This window comes from Chelonia mydas, chromosome 11, assembly GCF_015237465.2.
Source record: "Chelonia mydas isolate rCheMyd1 chromosome 11, rCheMyd1.pri.v2, whole genome shotgun sequence".
NCBI lineage: Eukaryota > Metazoa > Chordata > Testudines > Cheloniidae > Chelonia > Chelonia mydas.
In genome coordinates, this window is record NC_051251.2 from 44096410 (window position 1) to 44123911 (window position 27502).

At 42.6% G+C, this 27502-nt stretch overlaps 1 protein-coding gene across 14 annotated transcripts in view; it reads left to right on the plus strand.

The window, feature by feature from the left end:
* The window catches only part of OSBPL6 (oxysterol binding protein like 6), a 206188-nt gene that overhangs the window by 13616 nt on the left and 165070 nt on the right, over positions 1-27502 (plus strand). For 4 of the 14 annotated variants that reach the window (XM_037911845.2, XM_043524761.1, XM_043524762.1 and 1 more), the window contains exons 1-2: positions 6479-6758; positions 18841-18931. The gene's annotated coding sequence lies outside the window, so the exon portion shown is untranslated. Of the gene's footprint in view, positions 1-6455; positions 6759-18840; positions 18932-20094; positions 20192-27502 lie in introns of those variants that run through there. The other 10 variants (XM_043524752.1, XM_043524755.1, XM_043524758.1 and 7 more) reach the window with 6 other exon arrangements.

The following is a 27502-nucleotide window of genomic DNA, read 5'->3' on the forward strand; positions in this document are numbered from 1 at the left end:
GGGGTTACGCTTGAACCTGAGTTTGAATCTTGGGCTTACATTGCAGTGTAGATGTACCCTAAGTCTGAGAAGGGTGTGTGTGTGTATGTGTATGCATGCCTTATTTTATATACTTGCTGGATCACAAGATGTTAATAACTATCATTTTTATAAAAATGAGTTGTTTGTTTTTTGGCATTGTTAAATCAGTACAAAAACTGTGTGCAGAGCAGCTCCCATGAGACTGATTCAAGATCATTAGAGAAGTCAGCATTCAGAGGGAAGGTTGTAAATTCAGCCAATTTACAATGCAGTTTGGTTTAGTTTCTTTGTACCACTAGTTCCCTTGTTGGGACTAGAAATGGTAGTGGGGAGGCGGTTGAGAGTTAGAAATGGTGCTGCTGGTTCCATATCTCCCTGCCTCCACACTCATTCCTGCTGGGGGGAAAAAAAGCTATGAATAATTCCATTACCTTCCCTTGGCCTATCTGTGTTTTTTCTTAGATTTTACATGACAAAGTTACTTTCCTAATTATGACTAATCACAAGTGCTGAGTATTCTTCTATCTTCTTTCTTTGATTAACTTCTCCTCCCACAACCTTCCCCCGCAACAATCCTGCTTAACATTCTTCCAACCTCAAATGTTGAAAGGAGAAAATAGAACAAAAATATTTGTGTTAATTTCACTGACTTTCTTCACTTGAATTCACAATAAGACTTGCAGGTTCAGCTGAGGGACTAAAGAATGGGTTCTGAGATGCCGATCCCAGAAGGAGCACGGGAGGGACTGGGTGAAGGGGGCTGCTCTAGGGCCTGCTGAAATAGGAAAATAGGCAAGGCCCTGTGCATTCACAGCCATGGAATTTGCAATGAAATTCACTCCTGGCAGCACCATTATGCTCCAGAATATGAGTTTTAATTAAAAAACAAAACAAAAAAAATATTTCTCTGGCTCTTATGGTTGTGGAGATAACAACAAATGTGAACAGATTATAAATCAATGCAGTACAGCCCACCTGAGTCTGCAGACAGCCTGAAACAACAGTTTTAAGATGTGTGAATTTCCCCATTCATCTCAAACAGAGCTCTGTGCCCTCCACGGTTCACAGTTATGGAATGTGGCAATTTTCTAAGATGCATAATTCAACATTTTTGACATAGAATTTGCCATTTTACTATAGCATAGCATTTTGTTTTCTGGCTCCCTGCCCTGCTGGAACTTGTCTATAGCTCCATCTTGTCCTCAAGGTTTCCTCACAGCGGTAGTCAAGTTAAAGCACCTACTGCCTGCACTGTTCCATTGAGCCAGACAGCAGGGCATGGGACACCCAGAATCTAGTTTATGGATAAGGAGTGGGCAAACCCAGATGTGTAGGTTGTTGACCTTGAGCTACTTGGAGACCAGCACAGTAGCCAGGGAGGTAGCATGATGATCCACTGAAGCAGGCTACAAGAGAAGGGTTGGGGAACCTGAGGTAAGTAAACTATCAAGTATTTGAGGTTACAATCTATTATCCTCCACATGACAACACAAATCACCATAAGGACCGCAGTGGGGGCTAACAGTGTTAGGGTTACTTCTGAGTCTAGTAGGTGTCTTTCCCAGCTGAAACAATGAGGAATCTGGTGGCACTTTAAAGCCTAACAGAATTATTTGGGCATAAGTTTCATGGGTAAAAAACTCACTTCTTCAGATGCATGGAGTGAAAATTACAGATACAGGCATAGATATACTGGTACATGAAGAGGAGGGATTTACCTTACAAGTGGAAAACCATTGTTGACAGGGCCAGTTCAGTAAGGGTGGGTGTCACTCCCAATAATTGATGTGGAGGTGTCAATACCAAGAGAGGGAAAATTGCTTTTTGCAGTGAGCCAGCCACTTCAGTTCCCATTCAAGCCCAAATTAATGGTGTTAAATTTGCAAATGACTTGTAGCTCTACAGTTTCTTTTTGAAGTCTGTTTTTGAAGTTTTTTTGTTGAAGTATGGCTACTTTTAAATCTGTTATAGAACGTCCAGGGAGATTCAAGTGTTCTCCTACTGGCTTTTGTATGTTACCATTCCTGATGTCTTTGACCACGGGATGGTGTTCCAAGAAGAAAGATAGCTAGGCAGAGACTGGCTCTACCCAACAAAGAGAGGGAAGAACATCTTCGCAAGCAGGCTGGCTAACCTAGTGAGGAGGGCTTTAAACTAGGTTCACCGGGGGAAGGAGACCAAAGCCCTGAAGTAAGTGGGGAAGTGGGATACCAGGAGGAAGCACAAGCAGGAGAGCGCAAGAGGGGAGGACTCCTGCCTCATACTGAGAAAGCAGGACAATCAGAGTTATTTTAAGTGCCTATACACAAATGCAAGAAGCCTGGGAAACAAGCAGGGAGAACTGGAAGTCCTGGCACAGTCAAGGAATTATGATGTGATTGGAATAATAGAGACTTTGTGGAAAAACTCACATGACTGGAGTACTGTCATGGATGGATATAAACTGTTCAGGAAGGACAGGCAGGGCAGAAAAGGTGGGGGAGTTACACTGTATATAAGAGAGCAGTATGACTGCTCAGAGCTCCAGTATGAAACTGCAGAAAAACCTGAATCTCTCTGGATTAAGTTTAGAAGTGTGAGCAACAAAGTCATGTCATGGTGGGAGTCAGCTATAGACCACCAGACCAGGGGGATAAGGTGGACAACTTTCTTCAGGCAACTAACAGAAGTTACTAGATCACAGGCCCTGGTTCTCATGGGGGACTTAACTCACTGTGATTTCTGCTGGGAGAGAAATACAGTGGTGCACAGACAATCCAGGAAGTTTTTGGAAAGTGTAGGGGACAATTTCCTGGTGCAAGTGTTGGAGGAACCAACTAGGGGCAGAGCTCTTTTTGACCTGCTGCTCACAAACGGGGAAGAATTCGTAGGGGAAGCAAAAGTGGATGGGAACCTGGGAGGCAGTGACCATGAGATGGTCGAGTTCAGGATCCTGACAAAAGGAAGAAAGGAGAGCAGCAGAATATGGACCCTGGACTCAGAAAACCAAACTTTGACTCTCTCAGGGATCTGATGGGCAGGATCCCCTGGGAGAATAACATGAGGGGGAAAAGGAATCCAGAAGAGCTGGCTGTATTTTAAAGAATCCTTATTGAGGTTACAGGGACAAACCATCCTGATGTATAGAAAGAATAGTAAATGTGTCAGGCGACCAGCTTGGCTTAACAGTGAAATCCTTGCTGATCTTAAACACAAAAAAGAAGCTTACAAGAAGTGGAAGCTTAGACAAATGACCAGGGAGGAGTATAAAGATATTGCTCTGACATGCAGGAGTGAAATCAGGAAGGCCAAATCACAATTGGAGTTGCAACTAGCAAGGGATGTTAAGAGTAACAAGAAGGGTTTCTACAGGTATGTTAGCAACAAGAAGAAAGTCAAGGAAAGTGTGGGCCCCTTACTGAATGTGGGAGGCAACCTAGTGACAGAGGATGTGGAAAAAGCTAATGTACTCAATGCTTTTTTTGCCTCTGTCTTCACGAACAAGGTCAGCTCCCAGACAACTGCAGTGGGCAGCACAGTATGGGGAGGAGGTGACCAGCCCTCTGTGAGAAAGAAGTAGTTCAGGACTATTTAGAAAAGCTGGACAAGCACAAGTCCATGGGGCCGGATGCACTGCATCGGAGGGTGCTAAAGGAGTTGACGGGATGTGATTGCAGAGCCATTGGCCATTATTTCTGAAAACTCCTGGCTATCGAGGGAGGTCCCTGTCAGGGTTCCCTCCCCACTCTGAACTCTGGGGTTCAGATGTGGGGACCTGCATGGAAGAGCCCCTAAGCTTATTTCTACCAGCTTAGGTTAAAAACTTCCCCAAGGCAAAAATCCTTCCCTGTCCTTGGATGAGTACTGCTGCCACCACCAAGTGAGTTAGACAAAGATTCAGGAAAAGGACCACTTGGAGTTCCTGTTTCTCCAAAATATTCCCCCAAGCCCCTTCACCCCCTTTCCTGGGGAGGCTTGAGAATAATCTACCAACCAGATAGATAAACAAGGTGAGCACAGACCAGACCCTTGGGTTTTTAGGACACTAAAAACTAATCAGATTATTAAAAAACAGAACTTTATTATAAAGGGAAAAAAAAGTAAAAGAAACACCTCTGTAAAATCAGGATGGAAGGTAATTTTACAGGGTAATAAGATTTAAAACATAGAGGATTCCCCTCTAGGCAAAACTTCAAAGTTACAAAAAACAAGGATAAACCTCCCTCTTAGCACAGGGAAAATTCAAAAGCTAAAACAAAAGATAATCTAATGTATTTCCTTCCTATTACTTACAATTTGTAATTTTAGATGCTTAGTTCAGGTCTGGCTTTAGGAGACGTATTTTCCCTGCCCTGGTTCCTCGCTGACCCGGAGAGAACACAAAGAAACACAAAACAAAAACCTTCCCCCACAGATCTGAAAGTATTTTCTCCCATTATTGGTCCTTTTGGTCAGCTGCCAACCAGGTTATCGGAGCTTCTTAACCCTTTACAGGTAAAGGAGGGATTTTATGCTACCCTTAGCTGTATGTTTATGACAGTCCCGGATGACTGGAAAAAGGCTAATGTAGTGCTCATCTTTAAAAAAGAGAAGGAGGAGGATCCTGGAAACTACAGGCCAGTCAGCCTCACCTCAGTCCCTGGAAAAATCATGGAGCAGGTCCTCAAGGAATCAATTTTGAAGCACTTAGGGGAGAGGAAAGTGATCAGGAACAGTCAGCATGGATTCACCAAGGGCTAGTCATGCCTGACTAACCTAATTGCCTTCTATGATGAAGTAAGTGGCTCTGTGGATGAGGGGAAAGCAGTGGATGTGTTATTCCTTGACTTTAGCAAAGCTTTTGATATGGTCTCCCACAGTATTCTTGCCAGCAAGTTAAAGAAGTATGGGCTGGATGAATGGACTATAAGGTGGATAGAAAGCTGGCTCGATCATTGGGCTCAACGTGTAGTGATCAATGGCTCCATGTCTAGCTGGCAGCCAGTATCAAAGAGAGTGCCCCAAGAGTCAGTCCTTGGGCCGGTTTTGTTCAATATCTTCATTAATGATACGGAGGATGGTGTGGATTGCACCCTCAGCAAGTTTGCAGATGACACTAAAGTGGGAGGAGTAGTAGCTATGTTGGAGGGTAGGGATAGGATACAGAGGGACCTAGATATATTAGAGCACTGGGCCAAAAGAAATCTGATGAGGTTCAAGTGCAGAGTCCTGCACTTAGGATGGAAGAACCCCATGCACTGCTACAGACTAGAGACCGAGTGGCTAGACAGTAGTTCTGCAGAAAAGGACCTAGGGTCACAGTGGACGAGAAGCTGGATATGAGTCAACAGTGTGCCCTTGTTGCCAAGAAGGCTAACAGATTGGGCATTGGGCTGTATAAGTAGGAACATTGCCAGCAGATCGAGGGATGTGATCATTCACCTCTATTTGGCATTGGTGAGGCCTCATCTGGAGTACTGTGTCCAGTTTTGGGCCCCACACTACAAGAAGGATGTGGAAAAATTGGAAAACATCCAGCGGAGGGCAACAAACATGATTAGGGGGATGCAGCACGTGATTTATGAGGAGAGGCTGAAGGAACTGGGATTATTTTGTGTGCAGAAGAGAAGAATGAGGGGGGATTTGAAAGCTGCTTTCAACTACCTGAAAGGGGGTTCCAAAGAGGATGGATCTAGGCTGTTCTCAATGGTAGCAGGTGACAGAACAAGGAGCAATGGTCTCAAGTTGCAGCCGGGGAGGTTAAGGCTGGATATTAGGAAAAAACTTTTTCACTAGGAGGGTGGAATGAGTTCCCTAGGGAGGTGGTGGAATCTCCTTCCTGAGAGGTTTTTAAGGTCAGGCTTGACAAAGCCCTTGCTGGGATGATTCATTTGGGGTTGGTCCTGCTTGAGTAGGGGGTTGGACTAGATGACCTCCTGAGGTCCCTTCCAACCCTGATATTCTATGAAACCCTGTGATTAACCCTGGTATCTGTGTTGAGCATCATTCATTTGAAGGGCCTTTGTGGCTGCAGTGGTCTGGTCTGTGCTGGAGCTAACTAGGATCAGGCCTAGTCTGCACTGTACCGCTATCACTAGGCCGGTGCCATTGAAGGGGCACAACCGCCCCTAGTGTGGAGGCAGTGAAGTGTAAAGGCGCTTTGGACTGGTCTAGCTGTGGCTGAAGGGGGAATATGCTGCAGGGCTGTAAAACACCTCGGCGGGGCTGTAAGTGCGCCCACAGGGGAGTGAAGCGCTTTGACTATTGTGGTTACCAGCCATTACCCCGCACCCCGGCAGGAACAGCTGCCAGGGCAGGAGCGGAGCCTTGCCATGTGTCAGCCTGCCACACCGCTTGCACGCGCCCAGGCCTGTCTGCCGGCCGGGGCAGGCCGCTGCTGCCTCCTCCTTGAGCGGCCTGCGCCTCCCCCGCTGCTGGGCTGCAGGCTGGGCGGGGGCAGGGTCACCGAATTGGCCGCGCCTCCCGCCCGCTGGGCAGGGAGAAGGGCTTGGCTCTGAATCCCGCTCCGTGGCCGCCGCACTCCAGGCGTCCGCGTCTTGGCAGAGCCCAGCCCGCCTCTCCGCTGCCCTGTGCAGGGAGGCAGAGACGCCCGGCAGTCGGCGAGCACGGCCCGGCGGAGCAGCCCGCTGCAGCAGCACCCGCCCTGTACACAGCTCAAGGGAGGGGACCCCCCGACCCCAGCCTCTCCGTGCGTGAGGGGACTCATCCCGGCGCCGGCATCCCCCGGCTGCAGCGACTCCAGCGCGCCGCGCTACCAGGTGGGTGCCTGCAATGGGCAGCGGGGGCTGCAGCCTGCACAGCGCGCCGGCTGGGGCTCCTCGGCCAGGGGCTGGGTGTGTGCGCGCGGAGGGGCCGGGGGGCATGGCGGGCGGGCGCACATTTCAGGTGACTGCATAGCCTAGGGGGAGCAGGAGGGTGCGCCTGAGGTAAGGGGATGCTGCAGCAGCAGTCCTCCTCCCCCACCCCAGTCGATGTCAGACTGGCCGGGAATTGCAGCTGGATGGAGAATAACTGATGCATGTTACCGGAAAAGCGGAAAGGAGCCGGTGAGCTTCATTGCCTGGACTTCAACAAAAAATCTACGCGGGATCCAGGTGACCGAACCTCTGAAGTTCTGCATTGTCGCCTTCTGGCATGATGCGCACAACAGAGGGGGCCATGGACGCTTTTTTTTTTTTTTTTTTTATCAGCACATACTGGGACAGAGAGACGCAGAGATGGGGCCCAGGCTGCATTTGCCGGCTCAGACTGGGACGGACGGGCAGACATGCGCGTGCACACATACAGGCCATGGCTGCATGTACAGGCTGGGATGTGTGTGTGTGCTCGCACACACACACAAATGGTTGAATTTCTCAGCTCACACTGAAGACTGAGAGTGCCACACAGACAGCCAAGGGCATGTCTGTGTTTTCCATCTGGCATTGGTTGGGGCAAACACACAATCACTCACGTACATAGGGGCAGGTCTGTTTCAAACTGGTGGGAGATAGACACATTACAATGGCTAACGCCTGACTTTCCCAGTTTCTGTTGGTGGGGTGCCTACACACACTCACGCAGGATGATATGTCTGCATTTCCCAGCTGATGCTGAAAAGGATGATGATGATGGTAGGAATAGTGTTTGCATTGCAGTCAAGATATGTTTCCTGCATAGAACAAGTTTTCTCACTGCATGCACTATACCACCAGCAAAGCTAGGAATGAAGAAAGATGCTATGCTTGTATCTAATAAAAGAAGCTGGATATGGATGCTTTAAAAGTTGTGATATGGTACTGTAACAATGGCTGGGATAAACCTCTAGATGAAGCTTAAACATCTGGAACTGGCAGTAGGGCATGATATTATATAACTGACTCAGTGGAAATGAGGCAGAGCCATTTAAAATGTTTCTTCATAAATTGTGTGTGGCTTTTGTTAACATGAATTGTAAATGAAATTTTACTCAGGAAGTTGCTACACTATTACAGACAGTACCTTTTCATTTTTTCCCAACTGGTTCCCAAAAGTAAAAGAATGCCCTGTATTTTTAATTTGTGAGGAGTGCTACAAGAGCATAACAAGCTTCTTGAGTTTGTGCAGATTATTTAAAACTGTGTTTTGGAAATCACTCCCCCAGCCCCCAGAGTTCTAATGCTTAACATGATCATCTGACCTGGGTTTTGTCACTATCCCCCCTTCAGTTATATTTTATAACCACTTCAGCATTCTGGAAGTCTGCACTGTTGATATTCCTATCAAATAAAACAGCAATGCAGATATTATGGACTAATAACCAGTGAAACAGAAGACCTTGCTGTGCTTCTCAAAGTGAATTAGGTTTCCAAGGTCGAACAGCAAACTGCAGTGTAACTTGTGTATGTTAACATATTGGTTCAGAAATATTCATGAACCTCACTGGAGGACTAAAGAGAAAAGTCCTGCTTAGGTAGGCTTTTAAAAAAATAGAGAATATTCTTTTTCTGCTACTATTGTATACTCTAAATTATTTATTACTTAGTTAAAGTGCAAGAAACTGATTAAATTTATTCCCCAAATATCCATAGCTGAGTTTTAATGGAACTAGTTTATTTCACTGCATGACTAACAGATTTTCTATTCACTAGATGAGTAACTTGCAAGATGACACTGGCTCAAAGATTAAAGTCTCATCAAATATATTGTATTTTCTTTATAATGTAGTCCTGGTTGGATTGTAATATTTATCATATATAATAACTAGCCTTTGTTCTTATATCCATACCTACCACAATTAAACTTTTAATCTTTATGTAAATAACATGACCTTGACTTTTAGAGGTTACCCAAAGGTGGCTAATATAATCTGAAACAACTGTAATATTTCAGAAATTCAATAAGATGAAATGGTGAAGTCCAATTTAGTGTTACTTGAAGAATTAATGACCAGAGTTTTTTTTCTTTTCATTTATTAAAGTTGACAGAGGCAGAAGACTTACTACTTCTCTCATATCTATTTTAAATAAATTACATACATTTGTATTGATTTAAGTATCAAGTATGAGGTTTAGTATTTGCATATTTCTCTAGAGTATATTTTTAATCAACATCTTTCCAATATGGATAAATGGTAAAGATATATCTGAAAAAAGAGTTTTCCCCAGATGAATACATAATTGGGACATAATATAGTACTTGTGGTTGAAAAGTACTGTACAGTAGAACCTCAGTTACGAACACCTCGGGAATGGAGGTGTTTTGTAACTGAGCAAAACGTTATGGTAGTTCTTTCAAAAGTTTACAACTGAATGTTGATTTAATACAGCTTTAAAACTTTACTATGCAGAAGGGAAATGCTACTTTTAACCATCTTAATTTAAATGAAACAAGCAGATACAGTTTCCTACCTTGTCAAATCTTTTTTAAAATTACCCTTTTTTTAATAGTTTACATTTAACACAGTACTGTACTCTCTCTATATATTTTTGGTCTCTGCTGCTGCCTGATTTCATAGCTCCAGTTCCAGATGAGCTGTGTGGTTGACTGGTCAACACTGGTATTCGTAACTCTGAAGATTCTACTGTAGTTGGAAAAACTCTTTCTCTCCTCTCAGTATCTCTCCAAGCTTTCACCAGTTTCCTTAGCACACTCCTGGCTCTTTATGGTGTTGGCTGCCTCATTTATCATTTGGCCTTTTGTGCTCAGTTGCCTCATGGAACTGACTTTTTTCCTCAGTCCTCTGATGCTCAAAGGTTCTGATACAACTTTTCTAGACTTCTGATTTTTATCTTGGCTCCATTCCTTTTATCTTCTTTAAGCTTAGGAATGGTTGTACCATGGCAGACCGTTGCTCATCTGTTCCTGTAGAAATACATTTTAATTTTAGATGCTGATACCTGAAGAGCTCTGCTTAACAGAGTATATAATAAAACATTTCAGAATCTTTTAAAAATATAACTTTGTCCACAGACAAATACTAGAACTTACGTAAAAGTAAACTTAATAACTCGTCACACCTAATTATAATGAATATTCCCCACCAACTAACCTCAACTAAAAAGGAAATACAATTCTTTCGTTTCTCCCTGATAGGATACCACACTGAACTGTGGTATTTATTAAAGGGAAGAGCATTCTGATGTTATAGTCCGGCAACATAGGAAGCCTTGCCCCTTCTTTTCATGAGTTTCCCCCTAAAGACAGCATTGCTAATCTCCATGGCCACTTCCTTACTCCAGTGCCAATGCTTGATGTCAGATGAAGGCAGAATACATTCATAATGCTAACTGTACCTAATTCACTTTCCTTTAGTTTCTTAATCTTGGTGTATCTGTATAGAGAAAGTTCTATAACCACTCTTGGGAGACTGGTTATTTGCTTCAGTACCTTCAGATTTCTTCAGGAGTGAGGGCTTCTGATTCACTTCAGATTGGTTTCTAGGTTTGGGGGAGGCTTCATCTTTGGTTTCTCAGGGTGCCTTCAGCTTCAATTCTTGGGTGTGTAGAAGGTTTTCTCAAATAATTCTGTTATATATGGCTTAAGGTTTCTACGTGTCTGTGCTTTTAGCTCCACGGAACATCTTTATCTCACTAGGGATTGTTTCTCTGTGGAAGGCTAGCTGTCTGGTTCAATATTCCTGTGCTCTTCTACCATCTGTATCAGATTTGCAGTGGGACATGGGTAGGGAAACTGGATGCAGCTCAACTTGTTAAAATGTTTCTACTGTTGTGTGGACTAAGCCTGCCCTGATCAGGGGACTTGCCTTATATACGGAGAAGGGGATAAATTGTTTTAGCATTCCTATCTCTCCTGAATTTTAATGTTTTCTAGACACCTTTTTCCAAAAGATCATTATGAAAGATTAGGGGTGATATCCTGGAATTCCTGCAGAGCCCATTTTTCAAACGTGTCCTGTGTACTTGTTATCTGCTAAATTTGAAGTCTGCTGCCCTACTGGAGCGGGGAGAGATGGTTGTTCCTGGAGATGAAGTTGAGGGGGATGCTATTCTGATATGCGGGATTCACCTCTTGTTCCCTAAAGGTTCTCTTGGGTATTTTCCCCTAAAGTTCCTAAGGGGTTGTGGTTCTTTATCTGAATTTGATTTGCCTCACTTACTTAAAAAGATTCCTACCCTCTGCAATAATAGAATGAGTGTACTCAACCTCTTTCTTTGGTTGAGCATATTTTGCTACAGCAAGGTTCTAGTCCACTAAGCTCGTAGCAAAGGTCCTACATCAGTGTGCAAACCTAAATACGTGTGCACAGGGGCTGTAATGGTGTTGAATTATTGACAATTCAGAATGTGGGTTTGATGGTGACTATGGTTAGACAAAAATGAAAAACACTATTAGAAGTTACAGAAATCTGATTTTTTTATTAACAGTTTGCTTAAGATTTGCATTTAATTGTACTATCTTCAGATAGGGATAATTTTCCAGTTTGTAAATATGAACTTGCAATGTCCAGCTACCTTCTATATAGACTTTGAGGCAGTTGTGACTCATTACTATATACTAGTTCATCAATTCTGGTGAATGGAAATTCTGTTATGTTCCTCCACTAGGGAGGTTTGTTACAGTGATGGCAGCAGCAAGGGTCTGAAGGGAATGGGTTTTGAAGTTTCTCTTTGAGGGAAGGATTAAGGGAAGGTTATCAAATGATCTCAATGTGAGTTCCCCAATAGCCAATTAAAAACAAGTCCCATATACCTTACTTTTTTTGTGCACTATTAGGTAAAATTAAAGGCAGAGGAAGCTTTCAGGAAAAAGACTTCAACAGGTCAAATACTGTTAAGGACAGGGCTTTGGAGGAAAGCTTGGGTAAAGTGGCTGTCCAGATGGAGCTGGTGAGTTTCAGGGCCCCTCTCTTTCAGTTTCTAAAAACTTTCTTGCTTGAGATCTAATGTTTAAAGCCTTACTGCTACTAACAGAGAAAATGAGAGCAGGGAGGGAATTGGAAGGTTCAACTTTAAAAACCACCAGAAAGTTAACCTCTTATCTTTAACGTGAAGCTCAAGTCCTGTGAGGAAATTACAGTTATATTTTATTAAAGATCAGGAGGATTTGTATAACAACCTTTTAGAAGTGCCCCAATGTAGCAAATAGAATAGCTGTAGTTTTAGAAACCAAATTCAATTATTTGCCTCTTGTTTTGAATTCTCTAGAGCTAGGTTTATTTTACATCTTAAGAAATTACTATTTTTTTCAACACAAAATTAATTTTGTTTCCTGAAGAAATAAAATATATATTAACTTATAGTAAGATAAAAATAACATGTGAATTAAGTAAGACCTCTAGCCAGAGCTGGAAGACTTAAGCCTTCTTAAAGTAACTGATGTTATACAGAATATTATTATTGGGGCTTGAATCAGGCCCTGCTAGCTAGAGGAATAAATTTAATAACCAGAGGCAGATATTGCCCTGGTGAGAAACTCAGCCCTCTTGTCATCCTCAGCTGGAGGGTGTTGGTATTCCTACCAGAGTGCTGTCCCTGGGCACTGCTTAGGGACTCCATCTCTCATAGCCTCTGGTAGCTGGTGTCTGAATTTGGCCTTTAGAGAGTGGGGCATGGGGAATGTGAGGAGGAAAAGATGACCTAGCAGGTGCATGAGAACTCTTTTCCCTGACTTATTTAGGGATTACTGAATAGTTAGTTTATGAATCCCTATGATCTCATTCACACAAACAATTCACAGTCCCTGCTTCCCCTCCTACTCCTTCCCCAAAATACTGTAGTGAGTAAAATTCCATCTCACATGAAGGTAATGGTGCTGCTTTGAGGATGATGTACTGCCTCAGGTGTGAGAGAAAAGGATTCAGATAGAGAATGGCTTGCTCTTCTTTCTCAGGAGAATGGCACTAATCAGGCTGTGCTGAGGTCTGGGTTTTCACCTGCACAATAAAAGCTTCTCCAGTTCTGAGCCCTGAGGAGGGGAACCCTAGCAAAGTGGCAGGTGGAAGCTGCTTTTCCATGAGTACTAGCTATCAGATTACTGCCAGTTAGGGTGGCTAGCAGCACGGGAAACAAGAAAGCTAAAACCATGGAGATAGGGAGTATAGAAATTAACAAAAATGTACTAGATACAAGAAAAGAAGGTACAACCTGCAGATCCAAAATGGTCTCCATACAATAGCAGCTGATGGGCCAGCTGCCAGAGAAGGTGACCAGTGGTGTGGTAAAGGCAATAGATAAAAGGTGGGAGTTTAGATGTAAAGAAGTTAGTTAAAATCTGACTGTCATTGAGAACACAGCTCTAGCTGACATTGGTGAGGACCCAATAGTTAGGGTCAAGGTGTGATGTACTAGCATCACATATCTATCCTCAAGGAGAGTAACTGTGTTTTGCTTACATCGGGTCTGTGTTTTTTGTTTATTAATCTATGTTTTATTATATAAACATTTTTTTCAAAAGATGCCTACATCCTTGTTTTTGCTTTTTTACAAATATTCCAAAAGAAATTAAAATATCACAGTCAATAAAAACAGAAATAAGGGCTCAGTATGAAATACAGAAACAGGTGAAATCACACAATGATTCTGATCCACAATACCATCACTGTTGGAAGACTGGTTCCATACTTTCAGAAATTCCGTATGCTTAATGTAATGGTTTTTCCAGCTTGAGATCCCACTTCTTTTCATTTCTCTGTTCCTTTCAGCTAAATGAAGTCTAACTTTCCAAATTCATTTATATCTGAGACCTCTGCTTCTTTCAAGCATAACTCCTGCTGATTGTAGCTTGGTATTAGCTGCCAACCTCTTTTAGTTTTCTTTGGTCCGAAGGACATGATCAAAACCAGACTGTTCTCTGATTGAAAATTGTAGCATTTCTGTAACAGTCTAAGGCTCTACACTGCATCTACCTGACTATGCAAATCGCACAGACACTTACCCTGTATGTACAGACACAAATGACAGTTTAATGTAGCAGGCTTCTCTCTGTCTCTGCTACTGTTGCTGATGTAATCCGCATGTAAAATCACTGCTCTGTTACCACATTGACTATATACAGCATGTCATTTGCAGAAGTGATACATAATGCAAAAAATGTATCTTTTTTTACCATGAGTTTTTGGAGACATAATTCAGTAGCAATTGCACATTATACAGTGGGGTTGAAGCCCAAACTCGTGACCACTACAAACAGTTGTGTAAGATTCTTCTAAAGAAAAAAGAGACTGAGGGACTTCTGTTGTATTCCTCTAATTAATACTGGTCTTGTTACATTTTCTCATTAAATGTAACTTCAGGACTACTAGGATAGACTGAAATCTAATCAAAAGATTGGGTTAGAATCAGTCGAACTGGCTAACCCTGAGACATTCATAAGACTTTGATAAATCTGCCTACGTATGTATTATAATTGAGTTTAGGGATATAGAAATAATTTTAAGCTGCAGCTATGATACAAGGTTAGTTATTACCAACTGATTCCTATTTCCTCCCTCCAGTGATTCAAAACCTGCTTTTGAAATTTGTAAAATGGTTGTTCGCTCTTGTCAATTGCCAGAATGAATGCAAAGGAGACAACTTGTATATGCATAATGGCTGCTGTCCGTCCACCTGTGGAAAGAAAAAATATGCACTACCAGTTTTAAATGTTTATTTCTATTACTAATAGTGTACTTGCAATAGGAGGAGGCAGAATCTATGGCTTTCAAGTTCACAAATTCCACGTCATGATTTTATTTATTTTGGACTATTTTCCTGAGTTTATCAGATTCATGGAACAGTAATATAGATGTCATTTAGGTGAAGGAGGTGGTGGATGGGATTTTGTTAATTGCTTGATCCGTTTCAAAAGCCTGCAGTACCTTTTCTAATTTTGTTCACTCCAGTTTTAAAAGTCCCAAATATGAATGCCACCTCTTGCTTCTCTCAAGGCTTTTCCACGGCTTATAAGAGAACTCACTGCAAGGAACCTTCGTGATATTCAACTCTTTCTAATTTCCTCTTGTTGTTCCTAGTTGGAGCTCCTTTACGATTCTAAATAATTACTCTCCCTACTTGGTGTTTACATTCTTCAAGAGTGTTATTCAGTGTATGAATTCAGTTTACAGAGGGACTGTTATATTCCTGCTATGTGATGTAATGCCTGTGACTATGCAGTTCAAAATTGCCCTGGCCTTTATAGCTGCCATCTCATATTGCATATTCACTTATAACTTGCTGTCTACTGTCACCGCACATCTCTTCTGGCATAATTGTTTTCCAGGTTTCTCCCCCTTATTTAAAACTGTTTTGTCTTCCTTTGGGAGGTGTGGTTTGGGGTTTGCCACTCTTCTTAATTTAATATCCTCTGAAGTTGTTAACTCCTTCCTTCAGATCATCATAAATAGAGATGCTAAATAAGATCAAATACCAATCTCTACTGCACTCCCCCCAATTAGATATATTACCACTTTACATTACTCTTTATTGGCCTTCAGCCAATGTTCCTACTACAACCAGCTTGCATTAATTTAAAAAAAATGGATAAGATATACCAGGGGTTCTCAAACTGGACCCCTCAGGGGGTCGTGAGGTTATTACATGGGGGGTCGCGAGTTGTTAGCCTCCACCCCACTTTGCCTCCAGCATTTATAATAGTGTTTAAATATAAAAAACTGTTTTTAATTTATAAGCGGAGGGGTTGCACTCAGAGGCTTGCTGTGTAAAGGGGTCACCAGTACAAAAGTTTGAGAACTGCTGAGATATACTATTCTTTACTTAAATATATTAACTACTGCATTCTAATAATCCACTAGCATTATTATAATTTATTTTGTACCTACTACATTTACATGTAATACTTAAGATTATGAAAAATGTTAGTGGGGAAATAATATTTTCCCACTCTTTTTTAGTTTATTTACTTTGTACATTTGTTAGCATTTTGTTTATAATTCGGTTTCACTGTTACTCTGTATAATCATTTTCTCATTTGCTAAAAAGATCCTTATAAACATCAACAGGGGAGCAGAAAAACTCTGAACAGGATTTATAAGGAATTACTAAAAATATAATGACATCCTGTTTAAAGGTACTTTATTAGAAACTAAAATAATTGAAATGGGTCAATTTGTGGAAAAATTAAGTTTACAGAGACCCTTTAAGGAGGGATTTGAATTAAGAGAGTGGCTCTAATTGTGTAGTTATGTCAAAAAAGAAATCAAGTTGTCTAGCGCGATCCATTCTCTATAAACCATACTACTTTTTAGTACACGGTCCATTATCTTCTCAATGTTGGATTTATTTTTTTCTATTTGTGAATAAAATTCCCGATGAGAACATGCAGGCTAACTTATTTATGTGGTAGCATGAAGAATTGGTCAATGTTTTAAGCCTTTTATAAGCATGGTTGTAAAAATTTATTCTAAGATCCACTTTGGACATAAGTGGTGAAATCCTGGGACCATTGATGTGAATGGGAGCTTTGCCTTTGACTTCACTGAATTTCACCTAATTAAAAACAGATTTAGTCATTTTAAGGCACTAAATATAAGAAAAGGTCTTTGTATAAACAGCATCTACTAAAAATAAATATTTTTGCAATCAATTAGGACCTGGTTTAATAAGCATTATTTATTTACTATACTTACTGATACCACACATCCTGGGTGCATAATTACATGGCAGAAATAATAAGGAAATAGGATATAAAAACTGTTTGCAAATAATAATAAGGATCTGATATAGGTCATAATGTACCCAAACTCAGAAAAATAAAATAAAAACACTTCTCAACTTATATGCCTTTTATATAATATATTACTCCTTGTGGAATTCTACGCCACTGTGCATGCACAGAATTCATGTCCCCCGCAGATTTCTTTGCTTCCCTGCAGAAAAATGACTTTCTGACAGGGAAGCAAAGGGAAGCTGCAAGAGCAGAGTCACGCACCACTCCTTAGCTGCACAGGTACATTTTTTTCAGGCACCTGGAGCAGCCACTGAGAGGTAAATCACTGCTGGGCTGGGGATACCCAGCCAGTGCCTCCTACCCTGAGCCAGGATTAGCTGCGAGTCCCAGCTGGGCTGGAGGCAGGAGGATGGGACTTCCTCTTCCCCTGCAAGGAGTGGCTGGGGCTGTGTCAGACCCACCCCCAGAAACCTCCACCAGCTGCAGGAAGCTCAGCATCTTCCCCTGCTTCCTGCCCCCATCGCTCCTCAGCTGCGGGGTGAGGGGTCACGGTATGGGGAGCTGCTCCCCTATCCACCCAACCCCCATGCATCTGGACCTCCCATACCCAGACACTGCCCCCAAGACTCACCTGGTACATCCGGAACCTCCAGCCCTCCATACCCGAACCCCACCCCATTGAACCTCAACCCCTCCTCTGGAGCACCCTGCACTCCAGGCCCCCACCTCTGTACCCAGACCACCCCCCACTGAACTCCCTGCACTCAACACCCGCCCCCCAACAAGCCCCGCCTCACCCCCCTGCTTCACCCTGAGCCCCCAAATCCAGACCCCCACACCACTGACCCCCAGTTAGCTGCACCCAGATCCCCACCCCACCAAGCCCCACTCCCCCAGCACCCAGATCCCTCTGCTGATCACCAATCACTTTCACCTGGAAGCCCTGGCAGAGTCTCCTTGCCCTTGCACCTGGACCCCACCCAATAAGCCTCTGTGCATCCAGATCCCCCCACACCTAGGCCCCACACTGAGCTGCTTGCACCCAGGGTGTTTCAGGGGCAGGCCCAGGCCTTGTGCTGTGTCAGGGTTGGATGCAGCTTCACCACTGAGTCCGTGTTCCTGGGGTGGGGAGGCTGCAGGGTGATCTCCCACCTTTGCGCAGCCAGTGGCCTGTGCTCCCCACTGCCATGCTGGAGCCTCTGCATTTATTTGTTGACAAATAAAACTGGCAGAATTTTAAAATAGTGTGGATAATTTTTATTTTTTTGGCACAGAATTTTTATTTTTTGGCACAAAATGCCCCCAGGATTAATATATAGTGAGGTGAATTAAAGATGGTAGGCCAAATCTTCAGTTGTCCTAAATTGGTGCGTAGCTCCAGAAAGGCTAATAGAATTACGCTTTTTTTACAGCAGCTTTGGATCTGGCTCGGAGTGTCTATTTTAACTTTGGATTTTTTAGCATTAGTTGGTGCTAAACACTATTGTAAAAGTCCATAGTATCTCACAGTAAAGCAAGTGCTGTTTCTTGGCATCAGAACATGTTTTCAGTGGTTGCTGTATAGTTTTCTTTCTTTTATTTGTTCTCCTCTCATTTCATTTGAGTTGTGGACATTTTATAAGTTGTAAGAGATGTGAGTTTTATGCTGGGAAGTGATAATGTGTTTGTGGGTGGTATGACAGTTTTATTCCATTTCATATATTCCAATGTTTCTGGCAGCTTTACCACGTTGAAAAGTTGGCTGAAACAAATTGCCATATATGCTGCAGGTATCTTGAATTTGCACCTCTTATTGTGTACTTCTAAAAATGATCTTGGTTAATTAGAATCTAAAAATGTGTCAAAAGGGTGTGATGAGGTATTTCAACAACAAAACCTTAAATGAATCTGTTTATGGACTGGAGTTACTTGCTGTCTGCAAAAAGATCTTTTATCTGTTTGTACTTAAAGTCATTCAGATAATCTTAATTCTCATTTGCTTAAGAAATTTCCAAATATCTGCACTTGTTGACAAATTAGATAAGTAATAATGGCTAGTATTCAAAACAATTGATAAAATTCAGCTTGAAATATATGCAGACTCTGAAAGATATTTTATTATATAGAAATCCATTATAAACAAAACTTTAATGGAATCACTGAGATGTACACATAACCAATATGAGTAACTGTGTTTATCTTTGTTATAGTTTTCCTTGTCCTCTTTCCCCCTTCTCCTATTATTATGCTCATTCCTACTGTCTTCTTTAAATTTAGGCCCAGATCTTGCAGTACACTGATGGATCACATACATGGTAGGAGGGACCTTAGGATCTGATCCCGCAGACACTTCAGTTGAACTACTCATGTGAGTAAAGTTAAGCAAATATGTAAATGTTTGCAGGACTGGGGCCAGAGATTATGAAATCACTGGGGCAAGGGCAGGTCTTTTTAATAGATTCAACGATATTAAGGTCAGAAGGGACCATTATGATTCTCTAATCTGACCTCCTGCACAATGTAGGCCACCAAATCTCACCCACCCACTCCTGCAATAAACCTCTCACCTATGTTTGAGCTATTGAAATCCTCAAATCATGGTCTTTTATTTGTTGGGTAGTAAGCTTTTGGGTGTTGTGTACAAAAATAATCACAAACTGGATGAAGTGTTAGGGGTCAATTCTGCAGTCCTTGCTTAAGCAAAACATCCTTTGATTTTAATGGCAGTTTTGAAGAGTTGGTCACACATTCCTTATGTTTTTGTAAACTGACTGAAGGGAGAATGATTAAAACAACCCTCTCCAAGCAACCACAAATTCAGTACTAGAGCCGACTAAGCTATATAATAATACTTCAGAGGTACTTCTGTATGCACTTTCCCACTGAGTGGGATTGTTTAGATTGTAGTATAAAGAATTTCTTTACATTTTATAGATTATGAGGTGATTGATTAATGAGTCAATTATTTGTATAAATTAGAAACTCCATATGGTAATTTATTGGATCACTGAAACATTCAAAAGTTGCATCCCGGCATATCAAAAGTTCATTAGCAAACAAGGTTAAATTGTATGTTTCCAAAATTATTCACTTAATCCTCATAAGTAAATCGCCCTACCAAACAGCAGAGTTAAGTATTTGATCAGTTTAGGTTAAAGTGATCATTTACTACTTAAGGAGCCTTTGTGTCTGGGCTGTAAAAGTACATTGCACCTCCCTCTCTTTCTCTTGTGTACATGCTGAGGAGACACCCGTCTTCAAAAATTGTTGTGAAAACCCTCAGGAGGGTTTACCATTAGTGTCATGTACAGGTCTTTAGGTGACCTAATCATCTAGAGTCAATAAATGTGTCAGTTCCACAGAGGAGAGAGGTCTCAATTTCTTTTTGTTTTTGCATAATTTTGTTTTTCACATACTGGAGTAGCAGTTCTTCTACACACATAGTTACAGTCTTGGCTTTCAGATCCTGTTTATTACTGAATTCTGTACAATAAAACATGATTACACACACAAGAGTTGTGTGTTTCTCAGGTTCTCTCTCTGACCATCTTCAACACCTGTGTAATGTGCTGAACTCATCTTATGCTCCTCCTCTCGGGCAGGACTTACAGATCTCAAAAGAACACTGGTGAGTCCTGTATGTATAGAGCCCTGCGCAGATACAAAAATGTGGATCTGCATCCAATGCACATCCACCAGGGTCAACCCGCGATCCAACCTGCGATCCACTAGCCGTGTTTCACCTGTATCCGCATCTGCGCCCGCAGCAGCAAGTCATCTCACAAGGGCTAGCAGGGGGAGTGGGGGAAGGGAGTGAGTGGGGAGGTGGGGTCTTGCAGAGAAGAGGCAGCGTGAGGATGGGGTCTTGAGGAGAAGGGACAGCATTGGGGAAGGCTGGGGGGAAGGGGCGTCGCATTGCGTGCTGCTCCTGAGGGCTCGTGAGCGATGGCACATGGCAGCAGCAGTGCGTTTTGCATCACAGTGAAGTGAAGGAGTGGGGGCGCCAGGGCCCCGCCTACTCCAATACCTGTGGCGGGGGGCGGGCCCTGCTGCCCAGGAACTGGCGAGCCCAGGACTGGGAGCACGGCCAGTGCTGCCTGGCCAGGCCATGGTAGGGATGCTGGCGCTGCCCAAGGGGCCGAGCTGTTGGACAGGAAGTGGTGCGGTGAGTGGGTGCTGGACAGTCCCGACTCTGGCCTGCCGCCCAGCCACTGGCTGCCAGCTCTGAGCGCGCTGAGCCCCCCAGACTGCCTGAGCTGGACGCTGCGGGCCAGGCGCCTCCAGTGAGTAGAGCCCTGCGAGGTTGTATCTGTATCTGATCCACTAACTGCAAAAATGGTTCGCGGATATCCGCATCCGTGGATGTGAAGCGGATATCCGGGATTTGCAGGGCTCTACATATGTAATGCTAAAAGATGGGGAGAGAAAAGTCTTCAGCTCACAAGTAGCATAAAACTGAACAAGTAGCATAAAATTGGAGCGGGTAGCATAACGGTGAAAAATTTCATTAAAATATTTTTACTAAAATTTGAAAACCAGTTACTACTTATTCATACAGTAACGCTGGGTGGCATGGTATGGAATGCATTTTTAATAATGACTCTGGACATTTTTTAGTTTTTTATAAAATTTGGAGAGAATATTTCCAGTATTGTATTCCAAAATAATTGCTTTATGCAGTAATTGTATTGGGATTTTTACATGTAATTTTTATTAATAGTAATGGGAATTACACAGGTAATTCTTTGATAAACTATGGCAGAACACAGTTATGCACACATCTATTCAGGGGACACCATCATAGGGCCTGATCACATCAGCCACACCGTCAGAGGCTTGTTCACCTGCACATCTACCAATGTGATATATGCCATCATGTGCCGGCAATGCCCCTCTGCCATGTACATTGGCCAAACTGGACAGTCTCTACGTAAAAGAATAAATGGACACAATCAGACGTCAAGAATTATAACATTCAAAAACCAGTCGGAGAACACTTCAATCTCTTTGGTCACTCGATTACAGACCTAAAAGTTGCAATATTGCAATAAAAAAACTTCAAAAACAGACCCCAGTGAGAGACTGCTGAATTGGAATTAATTTCCAAACTGGACACCATTAAGTTAGGCTTGAATAAAGGCTGGGAGTGGATGTGTCCTTTTACAAAGCAAAACTATTTCCCCATGTTTATTCCCCCCTGCCCCCCCATTCCTCACATGTTCTTGTCAACTGCTGGAAATAGCCCATCTTGATTATCACTACAAAAAGTTTTTTTTCCTCTCCTGCTGGTAATAGCTCACCTTAACTGATCACTCTCATTATAGTGTGTATGGTAACACCCATTGTTTCATGTTCTCTGTGTATATAAAATCGTTCTACTGTGTTTTCCACTGCATGCATCCAATGAAGTGGGCTGTAGCCCACGAAAGCTTATGCTCAAATACATTTGTTAGTCTCCAAGGTGCCACGAGTACTCCTGTTCTTTTTTCAATGGTGAAGGGGTAGTGAAAAGGTGGTGTGGCTTTTCTAGCCACTGGCAAACCAGGAAGCGAGGCACCTTATTTCTGATCTCCTATAAGACATGTTAGATTGTTGGGAAGATGCACTTAGAAAATAATTTTTTTTATATAGTTAACTAATTTTAAACAACTACAAGCTTTCTGGTAGATCCAGCAACAAAGAATGGTCCTGTTGGATGTTTGCCATAACTTGTGGCTGAGTGTTGGTGTTAAAGTATAGCATGGTCCTTGTCTTGTGGAGGCTTGGCACAGCAGTTATAAATATACTCCCTGACACTTTAGAAATAAAAGTCCACAAATGGGAGCGGTTACATCCACCATATAGTGAATCTGGTGATATTGCTAAATACTTCATCACCTTTGAGAGGCTGTGCCTGCTCCATGCAATTCCTGATGATCAAAAGATGACCACTTTGGGTGCAAAATTGACTGGGAGAGCTTTGGACATATTCAATAAGATGCCAAAGGGTGATGCTTCCAATTATGGTAAATTTAAGGAATTGGTTTTGAAACAGTTTCAGATTACACCTGACACTTTTAGAATAAAATTTAGAAGCCTTAAGAGAGGGGCTGGATTAAATAATGTGGCTTATGTGAAGCAAATGAGAGATCTACTGGATAAGTGGGTGAGGGGAAAAGGTATTATAAACTTTGAAGGAATGTGTGATTTGGTTGCTCAGGAACAGTTCCTGAATATGTCTAATGATGATGTAAAGCAGTGTTTATGGGATAAAAAGGTGGAAACAGCCAATGAACTTGCAGTTTATGCTGATAAATTTGAGCAATCCCAAGTACCTAGTAGGAATAAATCACAGGCAGAGGGATTAAAGGTCCCCATTTTACCCCTGAGATGAAGGAAGGTGGATGGGAGGCTGGACGCTCACTTTCCCCAAGTTCATTCCTCCAGTCCTTGTCCCAAATCTCCTGTAAAAGCAGAAGAGTCCAGAAGCTGCTATCGTAATTCCACTGAGCACCTGAGGAATAAATGCCTTGTGCTGAGTGGGAACAGGCAGCAGCCAACTCATGGAAATGCTGTTACCCAGAGTACAGAGGCACCTCAGGCAGTTGCCACTTATCACATAGAATTTGTAAAGGTTCCCACTGCACAGCCAGGCAGTAAGCACATGAAGGCTGTCAGAATAAATGGCAAGGAACTCCCTGCATGGAGAGATACTGGTGCAGAAATCTCTGTGGTCAGGATAGACCTGGTTCAGGAGAAGGACATACTGCCAAGACCAGATGGCAGAGCTTTTGTTAGTAGGAGGTCTCAAAATTCTTGTGCCTTTGGCTAAAGTGCACATGGAAACTGGGGATTTGCAAGCTGAATTAACCATTGCTGCAGTCCCTCAGAATCCTACACAAAATCTTTTGGCGAATTACTTTTTTAATGTGGCTAGGGCTGTCCAGGGGTCTGTCGGAAGCCAGGAGGAATCTTGTGCTGAACCCCAGTGTGAAGGAGCAAAGCTACAGAAACTGCTGAGGAAATGGGAGAGTGTCTCTTTAATTCCTCTACAGCCCTGCAAAGCAATTTGCTACCAAAGGTGGAGTTCTGTAAAACTAGCTCCGGTCAGGCGGCTTTCCCCTCAGGGGATGGGAGTGTTTTGCCTGACAGTAGGGAGTCTCAGAGTAGTAGCCGTGTTAGTCTGTATCCGCAAAAAGAAAAGGAGTATTTCATCGGATGCATACAGTGAAGTGAGCTGTAGCTCACAAAAGCTTATGCCCAAATAAATTTGTTAGTCTCTAAGGTGCCACAAGTACTCCTTTTCTTTTAGCAGGGAGTCTGTCCAGGTTGCTGGCTGCCAGGAAGTGGCAGTTAAGCAAGGAACAGAACTCACTCTATAATGCATGGGAAAATGTGTCATAGCAGAAAGCCCAGAGAAAGGGGGTGGAATCCTGGGGACTGCTGCAGTGGTTAAGGATTCTGTGGACTCTGTGACTGGAGGCAAACCCAATTCAAAGAGGGAAGAGGGTACAAAGCTTACCAGTGAAGGGTCTGTTTCTGCTGTTAGCTGTGAGCCTACGGCTGAACAGGGGGCAGATTCCGCTCTAGAGAACACAGGTGTGTGCCTTAGAGGGTGGCCCGAAGAAAGATGTAAGAAGGAATGTGGGGGAGTATAGGAGTGTCTCCCCACTTATTACAGGAGAGGGTTTTCCCAGGAGAAATTTGCTGGATCTGCATCTGCACTCCTAGGTGCCTCACTGGTGGCTCAGGTTTTAACAGAGAACTGTGTAACTGACCTCCCTGAGGGGAGCAGCCATACAGCTGACCTCTGGGGAACAGAGAGAGGGGTGACCAAGGGCACCCCAGTCCAGGTTCCGCTATTGAAAAATGTTTGTACTTGAGAAAACCGACTTTGTCCTTTTAAGGTGGGGGCTGGAGGGTGGATTCTTCGCATGGGCTTAACCCTGGAGAAGAAATGCAAATCCACAGGGTGTAGGCCAGTAACATAAAGGTCCCCATACACCCTTTCCTTCAGGGTGGATTTGATTTAAATCAAATTGATTAAATTTACTAGTCAGGAAGACTCGATTTAATCACGGATTTCTACATAAGTGCATTTTTGTGGCTGTTATAACCTTAATACATACCGGTATTCTTCACAACTCAGAGATAGATGTAGGTTTCATTTTTAGAAGGTACACACTATACATTTTTAAAGTGATTGATTTTGAAAACTTTTCAGATTAGTTTACATCTATATCAGAAAATGAATGATTGTTTGGTTATTTCATTTAGCAAAGGTAATTGAAGCAGATATTTATGAAGTCGTTGGGAGGTGAACTATCTCCAATTCAACAGATTAATCGTTAATATTTGGGGGATTTTCTTGCTATGCTGAATTAGGAGGAGAACATCACCTGACAGACATTTAAATTGTTTTATTTAACTAAAATAACAATGTTATGTATTCTGGATTTTTTTCTTCAACAGAAAACACATAATATTTTAACAAAACAAGCATATGAATTTTTTAATTTAGTTAAACATCCAAGTTTTTTAAAATCAGGTTTGTTTTTGTTAAAATTGTTTTTAACTAAAATAGTTAAATGAAATCTATTTTAAAAAACCCCGAAATTAAATAGACTGTGTCAACGAGGTCAACATGAGAAACTTAAAATATTGGCTTCTGCAGCTAACTCGATCGTCTTCACCTTCATTTTCCTGTTTGTTCATAATCTGGAAAAGAAAAACAAGCTTTCCTGCTTTTTCAGGTCCCAAACGATTTCTCACTTTGGGATGAATTAGTCCAAAAGAAGAAAGTATTCTTTCTACCCTGGCAGAAGAAGCAGCTACTGCTGTTAAAAGTGAGATTATCACTTCAACTGTCTCTGAATCGAAGTGCTTAAGTGACTTCCACCAATTCACTGGTGTGACTTTCTTTAAAACATTATCAGCAAACATATATTTCTTGAATGGTTCACCCTTAGCTCTGAAGTTTATTATAGTTGGCATTATGGAGGGATGATTGCTGGATGTCCATGTCATAGCCAACTCCTCTTCTTCAGCAGTTAAGGTTTGACCCTGGTACTGAGTATTGAGAATTTTTGCAAGAAAATGAGCTGGAGATAGTGCTTGTCCCATTCGTTTTTTTAATGCTTGTAATTTAACTCTGTTATTGAATATTTCTCTTTTCAACATCTGTCTCAGTTCCTTCCAAATTTCAACAGCGTCAGCAACAAAACTGCTATTTCCCTGCATTTTATTCAAGGCTACAGAAACTTCAGGGTTCTCAGCATGTGTTCAACATTTCTCTTCAGCCCAATGGTGAGAACTTTGGCTGTGACAGTGCCATCTATTTTTGCACGATTTTGTTCACAAACTGTCATCAGATTAGGCCAGTTCTTGATCTAGTGCTCTAAACAGTCCACTACTGAGTTCCATCGCACGTCTTGTGGGAGAGTTCGCTTGGTTCCTCCCACTTTTTTCAGAGCGGCTGCTGCAAAGTGATTGTTATAGAAGCATTTTGCAATTTCAACAACATTTGCCTTTATTTCTGGAACACAAATGAGCACTGCAACCGTATGTTATTAGCTTGGGACTCTCTTCACTCTCTTCTAAATAATTTCTTCTCATCTTGGACACGTTTGCAGCATTGTCTGTGACCAAGCTGCGTGCTAGACATTTGGATTTTTTTCCCCACAGTATGTTATAGCTTTTACTGTTACTTCTTGTTAGTATTCTGCTGTGTGTGCATTTCCTGATGTATCAGTTGTTTCTGTAAGGAAGACATTCCCTTCTTCTGTTGTCACACAAGCACATACAACAGGATCATTGTGGACATTGCTCTACCCATCAAGACTCAGGTTAACAATTTCACCCTCTAGACCTTCTGCACACTGCTCAATTTCTTTTTCGTACACTTGATCCAGCAATTTTCCTGCAACATCTGCTCTGTTGGGTGGACTGTATCCTGGTCTTAATGACTGAACCATGTTAATGATTCTCAAACATATGGAAAAGGAGAGTGGGTTCTCAAACATATGGAAAGGAGAGTTTGTTACATAAACAAACCAGGCAATTTTTTCATCAATTACCTCTTTGTGTAATCTGCTGGTTCTTATGACAAATTTATCTATGGTTGTTTCTCGATGATGCAGATTTTTTTTTTCTTTTTGCTACAGGTGATATGCTGTGGCTATGTGACATACATGATGTGACTGAAACACTATCATTGGCAGATAACTCTGAAACTGTAGAAAATGATGGTGACCTTGAAGGTGGATAGTCTTCAGAATCCTGTATGTTGAGGATGGATTCTCCTAAACAAAATAAGTCAATGCAGTTATTTAATTATTATTACCATATTGCTCATTTAGTATTACTCATTGCCAGGGCCGTCCCTAGCTATTCTGGGGCCCTATGCAGAACCCCCGTGGGGAGTGTGTTTGGGGCCCCAGGCCTCTGCTGAGGGAGCAGGGCTGGCTTGGGGGACGGGGGGAAGCCACCCTCCAGGACTCACCGGCAGCGTGGCTGGGGCTGGGTTGCTGCACTTCCCGCCACGGGTGAGTGCAGGTCCAGCCCTGCTCGCACTGCTGAGAGGAGTGGGGGCAGGGCTGGGGCGGGAAGAGGTGGGGCTGGGGCTGGGGTAGGGTCAGGAAGAGGCGGGGTTGGGGCAGGGACCATGGGGAAGAGGCGGAGCAGGGGCTAGAGCAGCATGCAGCTGCGCAGGGCACCAGGAAATTTGGTGCCAAATTTCCTGGTGCCCTACGCAGCTGCGTACTTTGCGTATGGGTAAGGACGGCCCTGCTCATTGCATTCACTGACACTGAGTACTACTTTAAAGGTGAAATTGTAAATGGAAGATCTGCCTATTTCAGCTATTTATTTTTTATCACAACTGCATCTAAAATGATAGTACCATAGAGTAACAACTATATTTTTTGCTCAAACATGAGAATTCAAGAATAGTCCAGAAGAA